Raw genomic sequence first — 18,292 nt, forward strand, 5'->3', positions numbered from 1 at the left:
CCTGGGGATTGTTTTTTTCCTTAGGGAGTTCCTTGATGACTTGTTCAATTTCATTGTCTAAGATGAGGTTATTTAAATATTTCATTTCCTGTTCTGTTAATTTGTGCAATTTATGTTTTTGTAGACATCCATGCGTTTGACTAAGGTCACATCTATTTACATATAATTGGGCAAAACAATCTCCTAATAATTGATTTACTCTTCATTGGTGATAAAGTCATCCTTGCATTTCTGATACTATCATCCTATTAAAAAATCACATCAACTAATGGTTTAGATATATAAAAATTCCCCTTAGTTCTGCTTTGGATGTGTCTCAAAAAATTTTGTTATCTTGTCCAATTATTGCCATTCTTTTTATTCAAATTATTGATTGTTTCTATGATTGTTCTTTGATGCACTTATTCTTTAGGATTAGATCATTTAGTTTCTAATTAATTTTTAGTCTATCTTTCCATGTCCCTTTATTACATGTAATTTTTATTGCTTTATGATCTGGAAAAGGATGGATTTAATATTTTGTGCTTTTCTGCATTTGGTTGTGAGATTTTTATTCCCTAATACATGGTGAAATTTTGTGGAGGTGCCATGTACTGCTGAGAAAAAAAAAGTATATTCCTTTCTCTTCTCATTCAGTTTTCTCCAGAGATCTATCACATATAACTTTTGTTGAATTATATTCATTTCCTTATCTTCTTTCTGATTTATTTCTTCTTTATGAGATTTATCTAGATCTGACATGGAAAAATTGAGGTTCTCCACTAGTATAATTTTATTGTCTACTTCCTTCTCTAACTCTTTTAACTTATTTTTCATTATCTATTTATTAAATTTAGTTATTTACAGTTTTTCACATTCACTTCCACAAAATTTTAAATTTCAAATTTTCACCATATCTTCTCCTTCCCCCCACCCAAGGGCAGCATTTACTTTAATTACCCTTTTCTCCAATCTGCCCTCTCTTCTATCACCTCCCTCCCATTGCCCTGCTTATCTCCTTCCCTTCTAGTTTCCTATAGGAATAGATAGATTTCTATAACCCACTGCCAATATATCTTACTTCATAGTTGCATGTAAAAGCAATTTTTAACATTCATTTTCAAAGCTTAGAATTCTACATTCTCTCCATTCCCCCATCCCCATTCACTCATTGAGAAGGTAAGCATTTCAATAAAGATTATACATGTATAGACATGCAAAACACTTCCATAACAATCATATTATGCAGGACTAACTATATTTCTCTCTATCCCACCCTCCATTTATTCTATTCTCTCCTTTGACCTGTCCCTCTACCAAAGTGTTTGTTTCTGGTTACCACTTCCTTCATGATTTTGTTGCATCACTCTCATTTCTCTTCCCAATTTTTCATCTACTTCTCTGAGACCAATTCATATTTTTCTTGGAGGCTTTGGATGCAGGTGCTTTGGCGTTGTTGTCTTCTTCTGGTTGCATGTTTTGATCTTTCTCATCATCAGTGATGTAAGAGAATGCCTCTTTCTGAGAAAGCAAAATCTCTAGTTTCTTTCTTTTTGCCTAGTTTGCTCCTTTTCCCAGGCAGTTATTTTGACTTTTGAGCTCCTTGTTAAGTGGAGGACTCCAGAAGCAGCTGATGGTTCCTCATTTGCTGCAACCTTGGGGCTGGAGCTGAAGCTGGGCTAAAGCCAGATCATGCTCCATTCTCGGACAGGAGAGTGGCCTTTCTGTAATCTAACTTCTTTAAAAATGTATCTGATATACCGTTTGGTATGTGTATGATTATTACTTCAGTGTTTATACTGCCTTTTGGCAAAATGTAATTTCCTTCCATATCTCTTTTAATCAGTCGTATTGTTGCTTTTCCTTTGTGATCATGATTACCTGCTTTTTTAAACTTCAAATGAAACATAATAGAAGCATAATAATTCAGCTTCTCTACATGTTTCTGTATGTTTCAAATGTATTTCCTGTAAACCACGTATTGCAGGATTTGTGTTTTTAATCCATACACCTATCCACTTCTCTTTTATGAATGAATTCATCCCAATCACATTTACAGTTATGTTTTTTTTTTATATTTTTATTTTGTAATGTTTAACAATCACTGCCATACAATTGGGATTTTATCCCTCACCACCTACTCCCCACTACCCCCCTCCCTCCCCACGACTGCATACAATTCTGTATAGATTCTACATATGCTTTCCTATTGAGTATATTTTCACTATAGTCATGCTATGTAGTCAGACTAAGATAAATGAAAGAAATCGTATAACAAATCAGAACATGATACACAAACACATACACATACACAAACATGATCTGCTACAATATGTGAGTGACTTCCATATTTCTCTCTCTGAGTGTGGCAGGCATTTTGCCTTGAGATCCTCCATTGGGATTTTTTTTTTTTTTTTTTGGTAAGAAGTTCTTGTGTTATTACAAAAATCTAAGTCTACCAGAAAAAACTCTCACACACTGTGGTTGTTGCTGTGCATAAAGTTCTCCTGGTTCTGCTCCTTTCACTCAGCATCAGGTCATATAAGTCCTTCCAGGCCTCTCTGAAGTCTTCTTGTTCATCATTTCTTATGGCACAATAGTACTCCATTACATTCATATACCATAATTTATTCAGCCATTCCCCAATTGATGGACATCCCCTTGACTTCCAGTTTTTGGCAACTACATAGAGTGCTGCTATAAATATTTTTGTACATGTGGGACCCTTTCCCATTTTTATGATCTCTTGGGGATATAGTCCTAGTAGCGATATTGCTGGGTCAAAGGGTATGCACATTTTTGTAGCCCTTTGGGCATAGTTCCAAATTGCTCTCCAAAATGGTTGGATGCGCTCGCAGCTCCACCAACAATGAATTAGTGTTCCAACTTTCCCACATCCTCTCCAGCATTTATCATTTTCTTGTTCTGTCATGTTTGCCAATCTTATAGGTGTGATGTGGTACCTCAGAGTTGTTTTGATTTGCATCTCTCTAACCAATAGTGATTTAGAGCATTTTTTCATATGATTATAGATAGCTTTAATTTCTTCCTCTGAAAATTGCCTGTTCATATCCTTTGACCATTTATCAATTGGGGAACATTTACAGTTATGTTAAATAACTATGTATTTCCCTCCATCCTTTTTCCTTCTTATTTATCATTCTCCTTTTCTTTGCTTAACTTGTACCTCTTCAAAAGTGTTTTAATTGTGATCACCACCTCACTTAATCAGTCCTCCCTTTTTATCATCCCTCTTCACTCCCATCCCTTTTTTTTAACCTACTTACAGGGTAAGAAGGATTTCTACATACAGTTAAGTGTATATTTTGAAAGTACTCTATTTTATTAAATTTCTCTTTTTTATCATGAAGGATTATGTTCAGATTTGCTGGGGAATGATTCTTGCTTGTAATCCTGTCTCCTTTGGCTTCTGGAATATCATATTCCAAACCCTCTGGTTCTTTAATGTAGAAGCTGCTATATTCTGTGTAATCCTGTTTGTGGCTGCATGGTATTTGAGTTATTTCTTTCTGGTTGCTGGGACCTCTGGAATTTGGCTATGATACTCTTGAGAGTTTTCATTTTTGGATTTCTTTCAGATGATTGTCAATGGATTCTTTCAATTTATACTTTACTCTCTGGTTTTAGAACATCAATATTTCAGTTTATTGAAGACAAGCCTGCACAAACTGCAGCCTATAGGCCATTTGGATCATACCAAAGGATTTGGAGTGGCCTCCAAAAATGCAGAGGAGCCCATAAGTTGTGCAGACCTGATCTAGGATAACTAGGATATCAGTTTTCCTTGATGATTATTTTTTTTTTTGAAATATGACGTCCAAAACTATGATCTTTTTTGTTTGATCACTATGAAAGTGTTCAGCCCATCTCTTTAGGATCATGTCCTTATCACTAAACAATGTGACTCCATCAGCACTAAGTAGTTGAGATGTACCATAAGTTTTTGTCCCATAAATAGCCCTCAAAGCATTATAAAAGTACTTTGAATTGTTAACTGATTCAAGAATCCTCCATCTCTCTAAGCTTCACTTGTACTTTACTTTTGATGGAAATAAATGCCATCTTCCTAAGACATGGATGAACTACCCTGCTGGTAAACCTTGTAGAGTTCTCATTTTTCATTTAGCAGCTTCTAGATTTCCCCATCATTTTTGTTAAATCATTCTTAATGTTTCCTAGTGTTCTGACCCAGATGACCAAATACAGTTCTGTGTACCAAATCTCTGTTTAAGTAAACAGGAGACAGTGTTGGTGATGAGAAGGCCATGAGAAGCACAAGTCTGCAGTAGTGACCATTGCTGTTTTCAGTTCCATTCCTCCCAAGGATTCCCTGCCACATTTGATATTCTGAGTCTACTCTAGTATTAAAGGTTCCCAGAATTATAAGTTTGTTCCCTTGGCACACTGGCAGGGGTCTTCAGGTCTTCCTAAAATTTTTCTTTGACCTCATCAGGGTTCATCATGGTGGGAGCATAAGCACTGATGATGGTGGCATGGCATTTTCTTGCAAATTTCAGTTGCATTGTCCTAAATGTGTCATTAATTCCTTTTGACAGGCTTATAACCTTGGTTACTAGATTCATTATGATTGTAAACCCTATACCAGTTTCATGGTATTCCCCTTTACTGTGGCCATTCCAGAAAAAAAAAACATGTGTATCCAGCTCTGACTTCAGTAAAGTGGATTTCATTTTGTTGTTTCTCTCAGGGCTGCTATTTGGATATGATGCCTGCTGAGTTCTCTCACAAAAAGTGTTGTTTGTCTTTCAGGTCTACTGGATTTTGAGTTGTCTATAAGTGTGCACACATTCCATGTACCGATAGTGAGTGGAATCATATTTGCAGACATTTTGTACATATTTTTATGTGTGTGTGTTGTGACCACTGGATGGGATCTCCACCTGCCATGGTAATCAGACCATGTTTGGGTAGGCAGACAATTTTAGGGGACCCATTCTAGCTGCTTTCTCACACCAGAAAGTCAGCAGTGGTATTCATAAAAGGTTACTTAGACACACAAGGGGCTACTGAATCCCACTGCTGCTTCCAGTAAGAAGATGATCCTGTTACCTGGGCTACCTTTGTGACTACAGTTCCAAGTGTATCTGTAGTGCTGCTTTATCGCTTGGCTGTCACCACAGGACTTTAAGATAGGTAAAAGTGGGAAATGGTGTGGGTAATGTCTTTTGGTTTGTATATAATCTAGACTCAAGGCAGAGTTGGACGAAGTTGTTGGCCTTACTCTCTCTTCTAGAGTGATCACAGTCCAGTGGCAGGACATAATTAAGACAACTGGTGATGGATCAAGATTCAGTGGATGATCTTGGAGTCTTCAATGTCTAACCAAGCTTTAGGTGCTCCTCAGCACCTGCTTCAGGTCTCTTCATGATCATTGAAACAAATTGTTCTGAGTCATCCATTCTATCAGAGAAAGTCTTCACATGCTTGGTGCAGACAATCTCCCTCAACTCACCCATGTGTTTGATACCCCTCAGTTACCCTTAACCTGGTTTAGCCTGTCTGTCCAAATAGCTTAGCTGGGTGTGGTTGCTGTACATGCTACAGTTTCTTGGTGCCACAGGTGAGAGTTAGATGGATCAAGTAGACACCAAAGATGGAAGACAAACCTGTAAAGGGGTAGGCAGGTCTCATACCAGAGGTACCAGTCTTCCCCAAACATACCCTATATCCCAAGAGCTAGAGAAATCTAATAAATATACCCTGTGGGGATATCCAGTAAGATATTTTCCCATATCTTTATGAGAACTTATTTGGGGCTTTTTAAAAATGGGTTTTATGCCATTTTGATTCCATAAACCATAAAACCAAAATTTAAAGAAGTAAGATAAGAATTTCTAGGTGAAATATATTCTATGAAGGCAGGATGGTAAGAGGTGTTGATTTGTATTCATTTATTGATTTTTAAAGAACAGTCTTCTGTTACCTTAGGAAGTCATATTATTTCTAAACCAGTCAGTTCACTTTCAAAGAGTGGAGGTTTCATTCTGTTACAGTTCATTGCCACTAAACTAGGAAATGCAAATATTTGAAAGTTTCAATCATTGCAACTACTTTCTGTTTAGCTTAAGCTGCCTCCATCCCTGTGCATGTCTCTACCTGATAACCAATTTCAGTACTTTATTGGGGTTGGGGAGTGTTAGCTTTACTGTGGAAGAGAAACTGCATATAGATTGAATCAGGTGTGTATCAAAGAGAAAATACATCAATCAATCAGTCAATCCATCATTCTTTAAAATAAAAACAAACGTCATTTTAAAGTGACTGCAACATCCTAATCTTAGAAAAACCATGAAAATAAATCAGAATATTCTAATTTAGGGCTTGCCCAGGTGCCAGACTTCATATTCTTAATTATTTCTTGTGTCTTTCCCTTTCATCTGGAAAAAAATGATTAGTTTGAAATTTATTGTTTAAAAATACTTGTATTAAGTTTTCTTGCTTCATAGATACTGCTGCTTTTAATTATTTGAGGAAATATGTTAAATTCAGCCTTATAACAATGCATTTGATAATGTATTAATCTTTTATTGACCAAATATATAAATTAAACTTAATTTTTTTAATTAAATGGTGCATTTGCCTACAACCTTTTTTTCCCATTTAATATGATTCTGAAGAAATCACTGAAAAGTTTTTTTTAATTGTCCAGAAGAGCCTACTATAAGACCGAGAATCATTTTTAAAAGTCTGTTTTGTGAGCTAGTGTCACCTAAGATACCACCAAGGTTAAGGTGAGTAGCCTTTTACTAATGCACTCTTCACATTTAGCTAGACTGTTCCTAATCTATTATCAAGCCCATAATTAGCATTTTTTCAGTGTAGTGTTAACTGATATGCCTTGCATTTTGCTGATGCTCTCCTCAAGGTAAATTGTGTACCACAATGAGAGCTATTTTATTGTGCCTGTTCTGATATGCATCAATGTTAAAAGTCCCTCTAGCAAAGTGAGTCAATATTCTAGGAATGATTTACTGAATGATCTAGATAAGAGTTGTAGAGATTCAGAAAGTGAAGATGGGTTAGGTTTTTCACCACTGGTGAGAGTAATCAGGTTGATGAGATCCTGCCTCCACTAAAGTAAATGGTACCTGTAAATACCATGAAGATAGAAAAAAATATACTATACATTTATTTCCCTTGATTTTTGTGGAAATAAAAAAAAATAATAAATGTACTTTAAATGTTATCCAAATACTAAATCTTAACATCAGCATTGTTTTCCACATTATCAATGCAGTTCTTGTAAATAGTATGGAAACATAGATATATAAAGAAAACTAGGGGTAATCTACAGAATACCTCTAAATCTTTGAAGTTAAAATAAGAGATAACTGCTATGCCTTTCTATTTACTATTCTTGAGAGCTACATCCAGTGATAGACTGTTGAACTGTGAGGACCTATATGCACTAAAATATTGAAATACTGAGTTTTTTATAGTATTTTATTTTTTCCCAATTACCTTTAAAGATAATTTTAACATTTCTTTTTTTTAATTTTCCCTCCTAAAGATGTCAAGTAATTTGATATAGTTTATATAAGTGCATATATATTTCCATCTAAAAAAATGACAAGTGAAAATATTATGTTTCAACGTGCATTCAGACTCCATCAGTCATTTCTCTGAATGTAGACACCAGTTTTCATGATGAGTCATGTGGAATTGTCTTGAATCATCTTATTGCTGAGAAGAGATAATTCATTTATAACTATAAATGATCATGCAATCATACAATATAAATCATCATACAATATTGCTGTTACTGTGTACAATGTTCTCTTGATTCTGCTTACTTCATTTTGCATCAGTTCCTGGCAGTCTCTCCAGATTTTTTCTGAAATCAACATGTTCATCTTTTTTATAACAAAATATTATCCCATTACATTCATATGCCACAACTTGTTCACCATTCTTTAATTGATGGACATACTTTCATTTCCCAAGTGTTTTGACACCACAAAAAGAGTTGCTATAAATATTTTCATACAAATAGGTCCTCTTCCTTTTTTTTTTTTTTTTTTACCAAGATCTCCTTGTGATATATACTAGTAATGACACTGTGAGATCAAAATGTATGTACAGACTGGGGTAGTGGAGTGGAGCCAAGATGGCAGAGTAGAAAGACACACATATGCAGGGTCTCCCCACACAGCCCATAAAATACCTGTAGAAAGGGACTCTCAACAAATTCTGGAGCAGCAGAAGAGGAGAACAACAGAGTGGAGGAAATTTCCAGCCCAGGGTGACCTGAAAGATCCATAGGAAATGTTGGTTGCACTGACCCAGAGCAGAGGCCAGCCCAGTCTTGGCCACATGGTGCAGCTCAAGAACAGCCCTTGGGGGCAGAATCTCTAGTCGCAGAATCCCCAGTCTCAGTAGCAGCAGTTCCCAGATGCTTCAACCCACAGGCACCAAAGGTCTGTGACAGGGTATTTTAAGCTGGCCAGGAAGGGAGAAGGGCCTTCCCATAGCTCCAGAAGCAGGCAGCAGCCACAGAGGCTGCACACCAGCCCATATGGACCACTCCATTGTTAGAGCATAAAAATCCCTAGGGGCACTGAAGAGCTGAGTCTTACCTCAGCCCTGTGTGGAGGCCCTGGCAGAGGTGGTCTTTGTCTTACACTACATGGTGACCCTGCCCATCTACCTTATCTGAAAGTCAGCCCCCAGTGCTGACTTGGCGGAACTGGAGTCCAGGTGGCTCTGGAAAAGTAACTGCTAAAATTCTGGGCACAAAATTTCCTCTCTGCATCCAGACCAGTACACGCTTGATCATGCCACCTTGGAGGAACTGAGATCTCACAGATTCCCAGAGTATAACCTGCTCTTGACAAAGGACCCAAAAGTCAAATAACTGGTTGGGGAAAATGCCCAAAAAAGGGGGAAAAAAGACTATAGAAGGTTATTTTCTTGGTGAACAGATATGTTCTCCCATCCTTTCTGATGAGGAAGAACAATGCTTACCATCAGGGAAAGATATAAAAGTCAAGGCTTCTGTATCCCAAACATCCAAAATAAATATTCAATGGGCTCAGGCCATGGAAGAGCTCAAAAAGGATTTTGAAAACCAAGTAAGAGAGGTGGAAGAAAAATTGGGAAGAGAAATGAGAGAGATGAAAGAAAAGCATGAAAAACGGGTCAACACCTTTGCTAAAGGAGACCCAAAACAATGCTGAAGAAAGTAACACCTTTAAAAATAGGCTAACTCAATTGGCAAAAGAGGTTCAAAAAGCCAATGAGGAGAAGAATTTTTTAAAAAGCAGAATTAGCCAAATGGAAAAGGAGATTCAAAAGCTGACTGAAGAAAATAGTTCTTTCAAAATTAGAATGGAACAGATGGAGGCTAATGACTTTATGAGAAACCAAGGAATTACAAAACAAAACCAAAGAATGAAAAAATGGAAGATAATGTGAAATATCTCACTGGAAAAACAACTGACCTGGAAAATAGATCTAGGAGAGACAATTTAAAAATTATGGGACTACCTGAAAGCCATGATCAAAAAAAGAGCCTAGACATCATCTTTCATGAAATTATCAAGGAAAACTGCCCTGAGATTCTAGAACCAGAGGGCAAAATAAGTCTTCAAGGAATCCACAGAACACTGCCTGAAAGAGATCCAAAAAGAGAAACTCCTAGGAACATTGTGGCCAAATTCCAGAGTTCCCTGGTCAAGGCGAAAATATTGCAAGCAGGTAGAAAGAAACAATTCATGTATTGTGGAAATACAATCAGGATAACACAAGATCTAGCAGCTTCTACATGAAGGGATCGAAGGACATGGAATAGGATATTCCAGAAGTCAAAGGAACTAGGACTAAAACCAAGAATTACCTACCCAGCACAATTGAGCATAATACTTCAGGGGAAAAAATGGTCTTTCAATGAAATAGAGGACTTTCAAGCATTCTTGATGAAAAGACCAGAGCTGGAAAGATAATTTGCCTTTCAAACACAAGAATGAAGGGAAGCATGAAAAGGAAAACAGCAAAGAGAAGTCATAAGGGACTTACTAAAGTTGAACTGTTTACATTCCTAAACGGAAAGACAATATTTGTAACTCTTGAAACTTTTTTTCAGTATCTGGGTAATTGGTGGGATTACACACACACACACACACACACACACACACACACACATATACACACACAGAGCACAAGGTGAATTGAATAGGATGGGATCATATCTTAAAACAATGAAATTAAACAGTGAGAGAGAAATATATTGGGAGGAGAAAGGGAGAAATGGAATGGGACAAATTATCTCTCATAAAAGAGACAAGTAAAAGACTTTTTAGTGGAGGGAAAAAGGGGAGAGGTGAGAGAAAAAAAACATGAAGCTTACTCTCATCACATTTAACTAAAGGAAGGAATAAAATGCACAACTCATTTTGGTATGAAAACCTATCTTACAGTACAGGATAGTGGGGAGAAGGGGAAAAGCAGGGTAGGGGGGAGGATGGAAGGGAGGGCAGTGGGAGGAGGGAGCAATTTGAAGTCAACATTCTTGGGGAGGGACAGGAACAAAAGAGAGAATAGAAACAATGGGGGGCAGGATAGAATGGAGGGAAATATAGTTAGTCTTACATAACACAACTATTATGGAAGTCATTTGCAAAACTACACAGATATGGACTATATTGAATTGCTTGCTTTCCCAAAGGAAATGGGTGGGGAGGCAAGGATGAAGAGAAGTTGGTACTCAAACTTTTAGGAACAGTTGTTGATTATTGTTCTTGCAACTAGGAAATAAGAAATAGAAGTAAAGGGGTATAGAAAGTTTTCTGGCCCTACAGGACAAAAGAAAAGATGGGGATAAGAGAAGGGAGGGATGTTAGAAAGGAGGACAGATTGGTGATAGGGGTAATTAGAATGCTCAGCGTTTTGGGGGTGGGGGGAGGGGAGAAATGGGGAGAAAATTTGGAATCCAAAATTTTGTGGAAACGAATGTTGAAAATTTAAATAAATAAATTAAAAAACAAAAACAAAAATGTATGTACAGTTTTATTGCCCTTTGAGCATAGTTCAAATTCAATGATTGGATCAGTCCGCAATTCTACCAACAGTGCATGTGATTCAATTTCCCCACTTCTTCTCCAGCATTTATCACTTTCATTTTCTGTCCTACTAGCCAATCTGATAGATATGGAGTGGTACCTTGGAGATATTTTCATTTGTAATTCTCTAATCAATAGAGATTTAGAGCATTCTTCATATGACTATAGATGGCTTTGAATTCTTCATCTGAAAACTGTCCATATTCTTTGACCATTTATCAATTTGGGGAACCTCATGTATTCTCTTAGTTTTGTCTCAGCTATCTAAATATTTTAGAAATGAGGCCCTTATCAAAGCCTTTTGCTATAATTCCCCCCACCCCAGTTTTCTGCTTTTCTTCTAATCTTGATTGTATTGGTTTTTGTTTGTGCAAAACAAATTCTAAATTAATATAATAACATTATTTATTTTACATCTTGTAATTCTCTCTATCTCTTATTTGTTCATAAATGCTTTCCATTTTCATATTTCTAACAATTAAATTATTGCTCGCTCTCCTGATTTGCTTATGGTTTACCACATTTCATGACTGAATCGTACATAATTTCTATATGTAATTTCGGGCATACTGTTTTCCACTTTTTCTAGCAGTTTTTGTCAAATAGTGAATTATGGTTTCAGAAACTTGGATCTTTGAGTTTATCAAATATTAGATTACTATGGCTGTTTTCTACTGTATTTTGTGTACCTAATTTCTCCTTCGATCCACCACTCTATTTCTTAACAAGCACCAAATAGTTTGGATGATTACCACTTTATAATTGAGATCTGGTATGACCAAACTGCCTGCCTTTGTATTTTTTCCCACCAACTTCCTAGATATTTTTCACCTGTTCTTCTTCCAAGTTAATCTTACTTTTCTAGCTCTATAAAATATTTTTGGTAATTTTATCAATATAACACTGAATAAGTAAATTAACTTAGGTAGAAATGTTTTTTTCATTATATTAACTTACCCATGAACAATTGCTATTTTTCAGTTGTTTAGATTTGATTTTATTTGTGTGAAAAATGTTTTGTTATTGTGTTCATATAGTTCTTGGGTTTGTCTTGGCAAGTAGACTCCCAAATATTTTATATTGTGTACAATTATTTTAAATGAAATATCTCTTTCTCTTGTTTTTGGACTTTGTTAGTAGTATATAGAAATACTGGTGATTTTTGTGAGTTTATTTCATATCCTGCAACTTTGCTAAAGTTGTTAATTATTTCCAACAGTTTTTTGTTGATTCTCTAACTGCACCATCATATAATCTGCAAAGAGTGATAATTTTGTTACCTACTTTAATTACTTCAATTTATTTTTCTTATCTGATTTCTATAGCTACCATGAAATACTTAGCCTTGTTGTATGTCTTCTCTTTTTGTTTCCCTCACACTCTCTAAGACATGAGATGTCTTAATGTGAATTTGAATCAATATATGGTTTCTACAAAGGGTACTTACACATTGTGCTTTATCACTATTTGCAGAATGCACAAGCGTCTCCTATAGAAGAGAACTAGTGTGGCACACATGACTTTGAATGAGAGTTGAGACTGAGATACTTTCCCAAAGACTTTAATTAATTCCACTGTGATTGTCTCTGATGGCCCTAATGAACCAGATTGTGACCTCAAATTACAACCGTAATGTTCTAATTGTGTTTTTAATGCAGTAGGAAAATTTTTTTTCCAACAAATATATTCCCATAGCCAAATTTTCTAGGTGGCTTAGTGAATATAGTCCTGGACCTGAAGTTAGGAAGACTTGATTACATCCTGTCTCTGATTCTTACTAGCTGTGAGATTATTGGCAAGCCATTTAACCTCTCTCAATCTCAATTTCATCATCTATAAAATAGTATTAATAATAAAAATCACCTCATAGGGTTGCTAAGACGATCAACATTCTGCAAAACCTTACTATGCTATATAAATATTAGCTATGTATAATTGTCTTTACAAAATACTTCTAGTTATCATATGAATTATAGTTGTTATATATATCCATATATGTGTATAAATTCTATGAGAAGTTTCACTTTCTTTTAAACATGAGTTAGAGACATTTTATAATAATCCTTGTTACGCTGAAAAAATAATTTAATAAACTCATCTATATTATCTTTTTAAATATTTGAAATTCTGCCTTATTTTGAAATTATTAAACCCTGTCTTTGGAAAAACTTTGTTCCTGAACAGGTTCTATTTTTTATCACTTGCTTTCCAGGAAAATAATACATATGTATATTTCCTCTGACATTTCTTCCCATCTTTAGTTTGTGACATTAACCATGAAAATACCCATTTTCTGCACTTTCCCTCCAGATGGAGAAAAAGAATCTACAGATTATTCTATGTAATTTAACCCTTCTGAACTGCCATTACAAAAAGAGTTGTGGGCATTATTTGTCCCCATTTATAGGGTCTTCACAATATTGCCCTGTCTGCAAAATGGATTTTATTGACTTTTGTTATGTGCTTTTGCTATTTTTTAGTTCTAAGGCTTTATCATTGATTTGATATGGTCAGTGCAAATTTAAGAATTTCTGTGCTAAAAATAAGAAGCAAGTAAAGAGGAATTCCACCATGACTGATTGCCACCACGTTATGCCAAAAGTCTGGTCCAAAGACTCATTGCACTAAACAGATATGCTGAAGAGGTTCCCAGTCCCAACTGGCATACTTTTTCTCCACTGAAAATTGTGAAGAGCAGAGCTAGAAAGTATTGAAGGGCAGAAAACCAAAATCAAGGAAGAAAATGGAAAAGGGCTTTATGTACATCATATCTGATGAAACGTGGAAGATGCAACCTGACCTCTTCACAGGGAGCCAGAACCTGGATTCTGTCTGAATTTAGAGAAATAAATACCAAAAGTTCCAGCCATTTTTGGCATAATAAACCTAAAACCACCTAACCTGAATTGATGACAACAGAGTGCCACAAAGCTCCCAAGGGCTGCCATTTGATGTTTTATAGTGCTGTAGACTTTTGCTTTAAAATCATAAAATGAATTTTGAGAAATATGGAAAATTATCAATATTTATTCAAGGGGTCAATGACAGAGCCTTATGATATAAGAAATGCAATTAATGTATTCAATATATCTTTATTTATCAATGCTGCGAATGGAATTTGACATAATTCCTTCATTTGTCTTTTATCTCTTCCCCTCTTGTGACTATTAAGATTAACCACTTCAGGCTCAATAATGATGCTTCAGAACTAGTTGATCATCTACAAACCAGGAAGAGTAATGTTTTGAGGCAAGGGAGTAGTGGAGAATGATAATTGCGTCCATCTTACTAAAAGCATAACCTTGTTGTGGGAGGACAGCTTGGGGGAAAAGTGTGCTGTGTAGACTGTAAAACTGCTGTTTTTATTAAAAGACTCTGTGACAAATTATAGGATGAGTTATGATGTCTTCTGATGCCTTCTATCTTTCATTCTTTACCTCCAATTCATGTCTCCCTATTATTTCCTATGTAATCCCATTTGGATTTGTCCCAACTTTTATATCCTCATCCACAAGAGCCTTCTCTAGGGCCTGGTTAATTCATTTTCATATTATTACTATGTTCTCCTGTGGCAGCGAGGTCTTAATTTCTAAGCTTCTGGTTTCTAGCATTTCTGACTTTTAAAAGTTTGGTCTTACATGCTGTAGTGAGAAAGTTATTCTCAATATTAGAATTCAGCACTTTCACACTTTTCTAATATTTTGTGAACAATCTATCCACTAAAATGAATGCAATTCTTCATGATCTTTTATTCCTCATCACTTAACATTACTTGACCCTAAGCAGTATGTTTCTTTTCTCTTTAGACAGACATTTCAAACAATTGTTTTCTTGTATGTGTCGTTACTAAAGAATATCACAAAATCCCTGAAGATCACACTGATCACATTATACTAAGAGTCAAAATTATTTTCCATTCTCCCCTCACTTTTTCCATCTCTCCCCCTAGTGTAGGAGCAGACTTATAAATACAAGAGCGTAGAATCCAAGAATGTTTAATGGTAAAGAGATTCTTTAAAATGATCTAATTCAAGATCTTTTTTTTCAAGAGATGAGAAAATAGATTTCATGTCCCTTTCTGGAAGCTGTACAAGTTAGTGGGAGAGCTTTGCCAGCTAGAATCTAAACTTCCTGACTATTGCCAGCCTGTTGCCCCTTCCATTATATAGTTTGCCTCTATGGTGGTCAACTGTATGGTATGGCTTGACAGTTGTGGAAAAAAGTCTTCATAACAAAAAAAAAAAAAAAGTCACCCCTCTTTCTTGACACATTAGAGAAGCATTCACAGAATCATATAGTCTCAAATTTGAAAGTAGCTACAGATTATAACTCACATCTATACAGGTATGCTCTCTACAACATTCCACACCTAACCTCTGCTTGAAGTAGCAATCCGCACATGCTTGAAGACCATCCGAGAAAGAATGCACTTCCATTTGAAACAGCCTTTTCTATATCTAAAGATAACTCTAATTGGTAAGAAGATCTCTTTCCTGACCTGACCTTAAATGTACCCCTCTGAATTTTGCACTCATTATTCTTAATTTATTTTCCTGGGATTTGTTTCTCTTGTTCTGTGGGATCTCTCAGAAAGGGGGGGTGAAATAAAAACCCGATAAAGGTACTACATTAAGTCATTAAAACTTGGTGTGGTATGATGAGAAAACAAAACAAAATGACCAAAATGAAATTGAATTTTTACTTTAAAAAATGACCTTAGTGTGAATTCTGCTTCTGCTGCTTTTTAGCTGTATGAATTTGGTCCATTACATCTGCTTCCTTAGCTGTAAAATAAAGGGGTTAGATGATCTCAACGACCCCTTTGCAGGTCTAGACCTTAAAACGTAAGTGTCATTTGATTTATTCCTTGTGACTAGAAGAGATTAGGAGACCATGGGACCTATGAATTCATGAGAGAATGAAGTAACAATGAAATTAAGGGGCAAATCATAGAACAAGTGTTGGAGAAGAGCTCAAGACAAACTTTGCTTATTTCAAAAGTTTATTGGGTAAAACTGTGGATTTATTATATTCCTGAACCATGCCCAGTTTGTGAAGGAAACACTTTCAACAAACGCAGCTAGTATTTTGTGCATGACTGCAACATACCTGAACCCCTGTTACCACTCTCAATGGATGACCATCCATTCTAGCATCTTCACAAAATTCTAGAAGACAGAATATGTCTTGAAATTGACATCCATCATTTGAAAAAAAAAAAACAGATCTATGAAGTGTTTATAAAGAGGATTTTTTAAAAAAATCATGGAATGATTATACAAGTGACCCTACATATCTAATGGTTCAGTTTCAGATCATAAATTGATTTCTAATGAAGAGAAAAATCATTATAAGATTAACAATAAGTGTAATAAATGGTATAATAATAGCATCACCAACAAAAAAAAAGTGCCAAGTTACTATTTTAAACTACCTCAGCACAACATAGATAGCAAAGCAACCAAAGAAATATAAAGAATGAAACTGTGTTTTAGTGGGGAAATTTGTGTTTTAGTGGGGAAAAACACACACATATGCACAAATACATGTATGTGTATGTGCATGTATGTGTGTACAAGTAAGGAACTTGGTTAAGTTTGCATATGTTATTCCAGCTTTTGAGATTCTTTCTCAGAAGACTAGTCACATGGAAAGTTTTATTTGTAAAATTCCTGCTTGTATGGGTTATGTTTTGGTAATAATTCTTGTGGGGCATATGGAAAAATTATTTTTGAGCCATTAAAGTCAATATCAGCTGAAATGGATTTAGCAGAAACTTTCCAAATATTCACCTTTGGTCTATGACCAAGCCAAGAGTTTGAGTCCAAAAAGGAGAATTTTTGAGAAAGTTATGAATGAACGGATACAGGTTTACTGTGGAAATGCGATTGTAACCAAGCACTATAATGTGTCTAGACATGCAGCGTTAGTTTGCCAAAAACACTGTACTCATGCTTTAAAGGAAAAACCTATCTAGTGACCACACAAGATCCTATAGTTTGCAAATTCTGTAGAAGTCCTATTTACACTTCCTACCACCATGTGAAAAAGCTCTCCTTTTTATGAAGAAAGTTTGATGGATAGAGATTTAAATCTGGTGGAGCAGCCATGGCTTTACCTCAGCATTTCAAAAACTTGAGGGAATATTTTCTCCCTACAATCATCCAACTCAGAGACTGTACCTCAAAGTTTTCTGTTGGTCTCACACCAGGCAGTACTACATCTGGGCAACATGAGTCCCTACTGAGGCTTTCATTCCTCACGTCTTCTTGCTGGCCCCTTCTCCTCTTCTCTTTCTAGGGTTTGAGTAGCCTGGGGTCAGGAGACATCATCCTTCCTTTGGGGACTCGGCCACTTTCTCGGTAGAAGGCTACTACTTTTACAAAAGTGATTGCACCTAAAAAAAAAAAAAAAAGGCAGACTGGCCTCTGCAATTTCCTTCCCCAATATTAATTTGACCTAGATATAGAAATTCCTAATTGTGTCTCTGTTTATGGAAACAGTGAAAACTATGGAAACATTTGCTTTAAGTATAAACATTCATTTGATATAAATACCAATGCAATAGAAAACAGTTGCCATCTTTAAAAATGATTCATTAGATTTCTTTTTTTCCCCTCAGAAAGAAGATGAAATAGATGTTGCAACCTGGTAAATTCTAAGAAACCAAAGGAAAACCTGGAAGCTCATCCTATTAATTTGACACATTTTTTTCAAATGATTATATTGCATTTAATAGATCCTTACCAGATCTAGAGTGAAAAGTTTAATTTAACTCAAAGACCAAAAACAAGCAAAAAATATGTTATGTATGCTGTTAGTCTAATAAGGGACATTCCTTCCAAGTTGGTGAGCATTTAGGAATACTCAATGTAAGGGCATCTAGGAAATACTACTTTCTGAAGTTTTCTGAATACTCTTCCAATCCTGATCATTTTCAAGAACACTTACAAGAGTTTATTTGTGAGGGGCTGATCCTCTGGATGTCAGCTCTCTGCAGCTCTAATTATTAATAATCTCAGTTTGTAAGATATCTGACAATCTAATTCACTTCCAAGCACTTATTTTTATAAATGACTTTATATGGCCTGAAAGAAGAATTATTCTCTAACGTTTTAGAACCACTTCCAGCCGTGTGTCTCTGGAGTCAAATAGAGCTGTCTTCATCATTCTTACATATAGACTTCCTCAAACGCTAAAAAGAATGATAATCG

Source organism: Notamacropus eugenii, chromosome 6 (genome assembly GCF_028372415.1).
Source record: "Notamacropus eugenii isolate mMacEug1 chromosome 6, mMacEug1.pri_v2, whole genome shotgun sequence".
NCBI lineage: Eukaryota > Metazoa > Chordata > Mammalia > Diprotodontia > Macropodidae > Notamacropus > Notamacropus eugenii.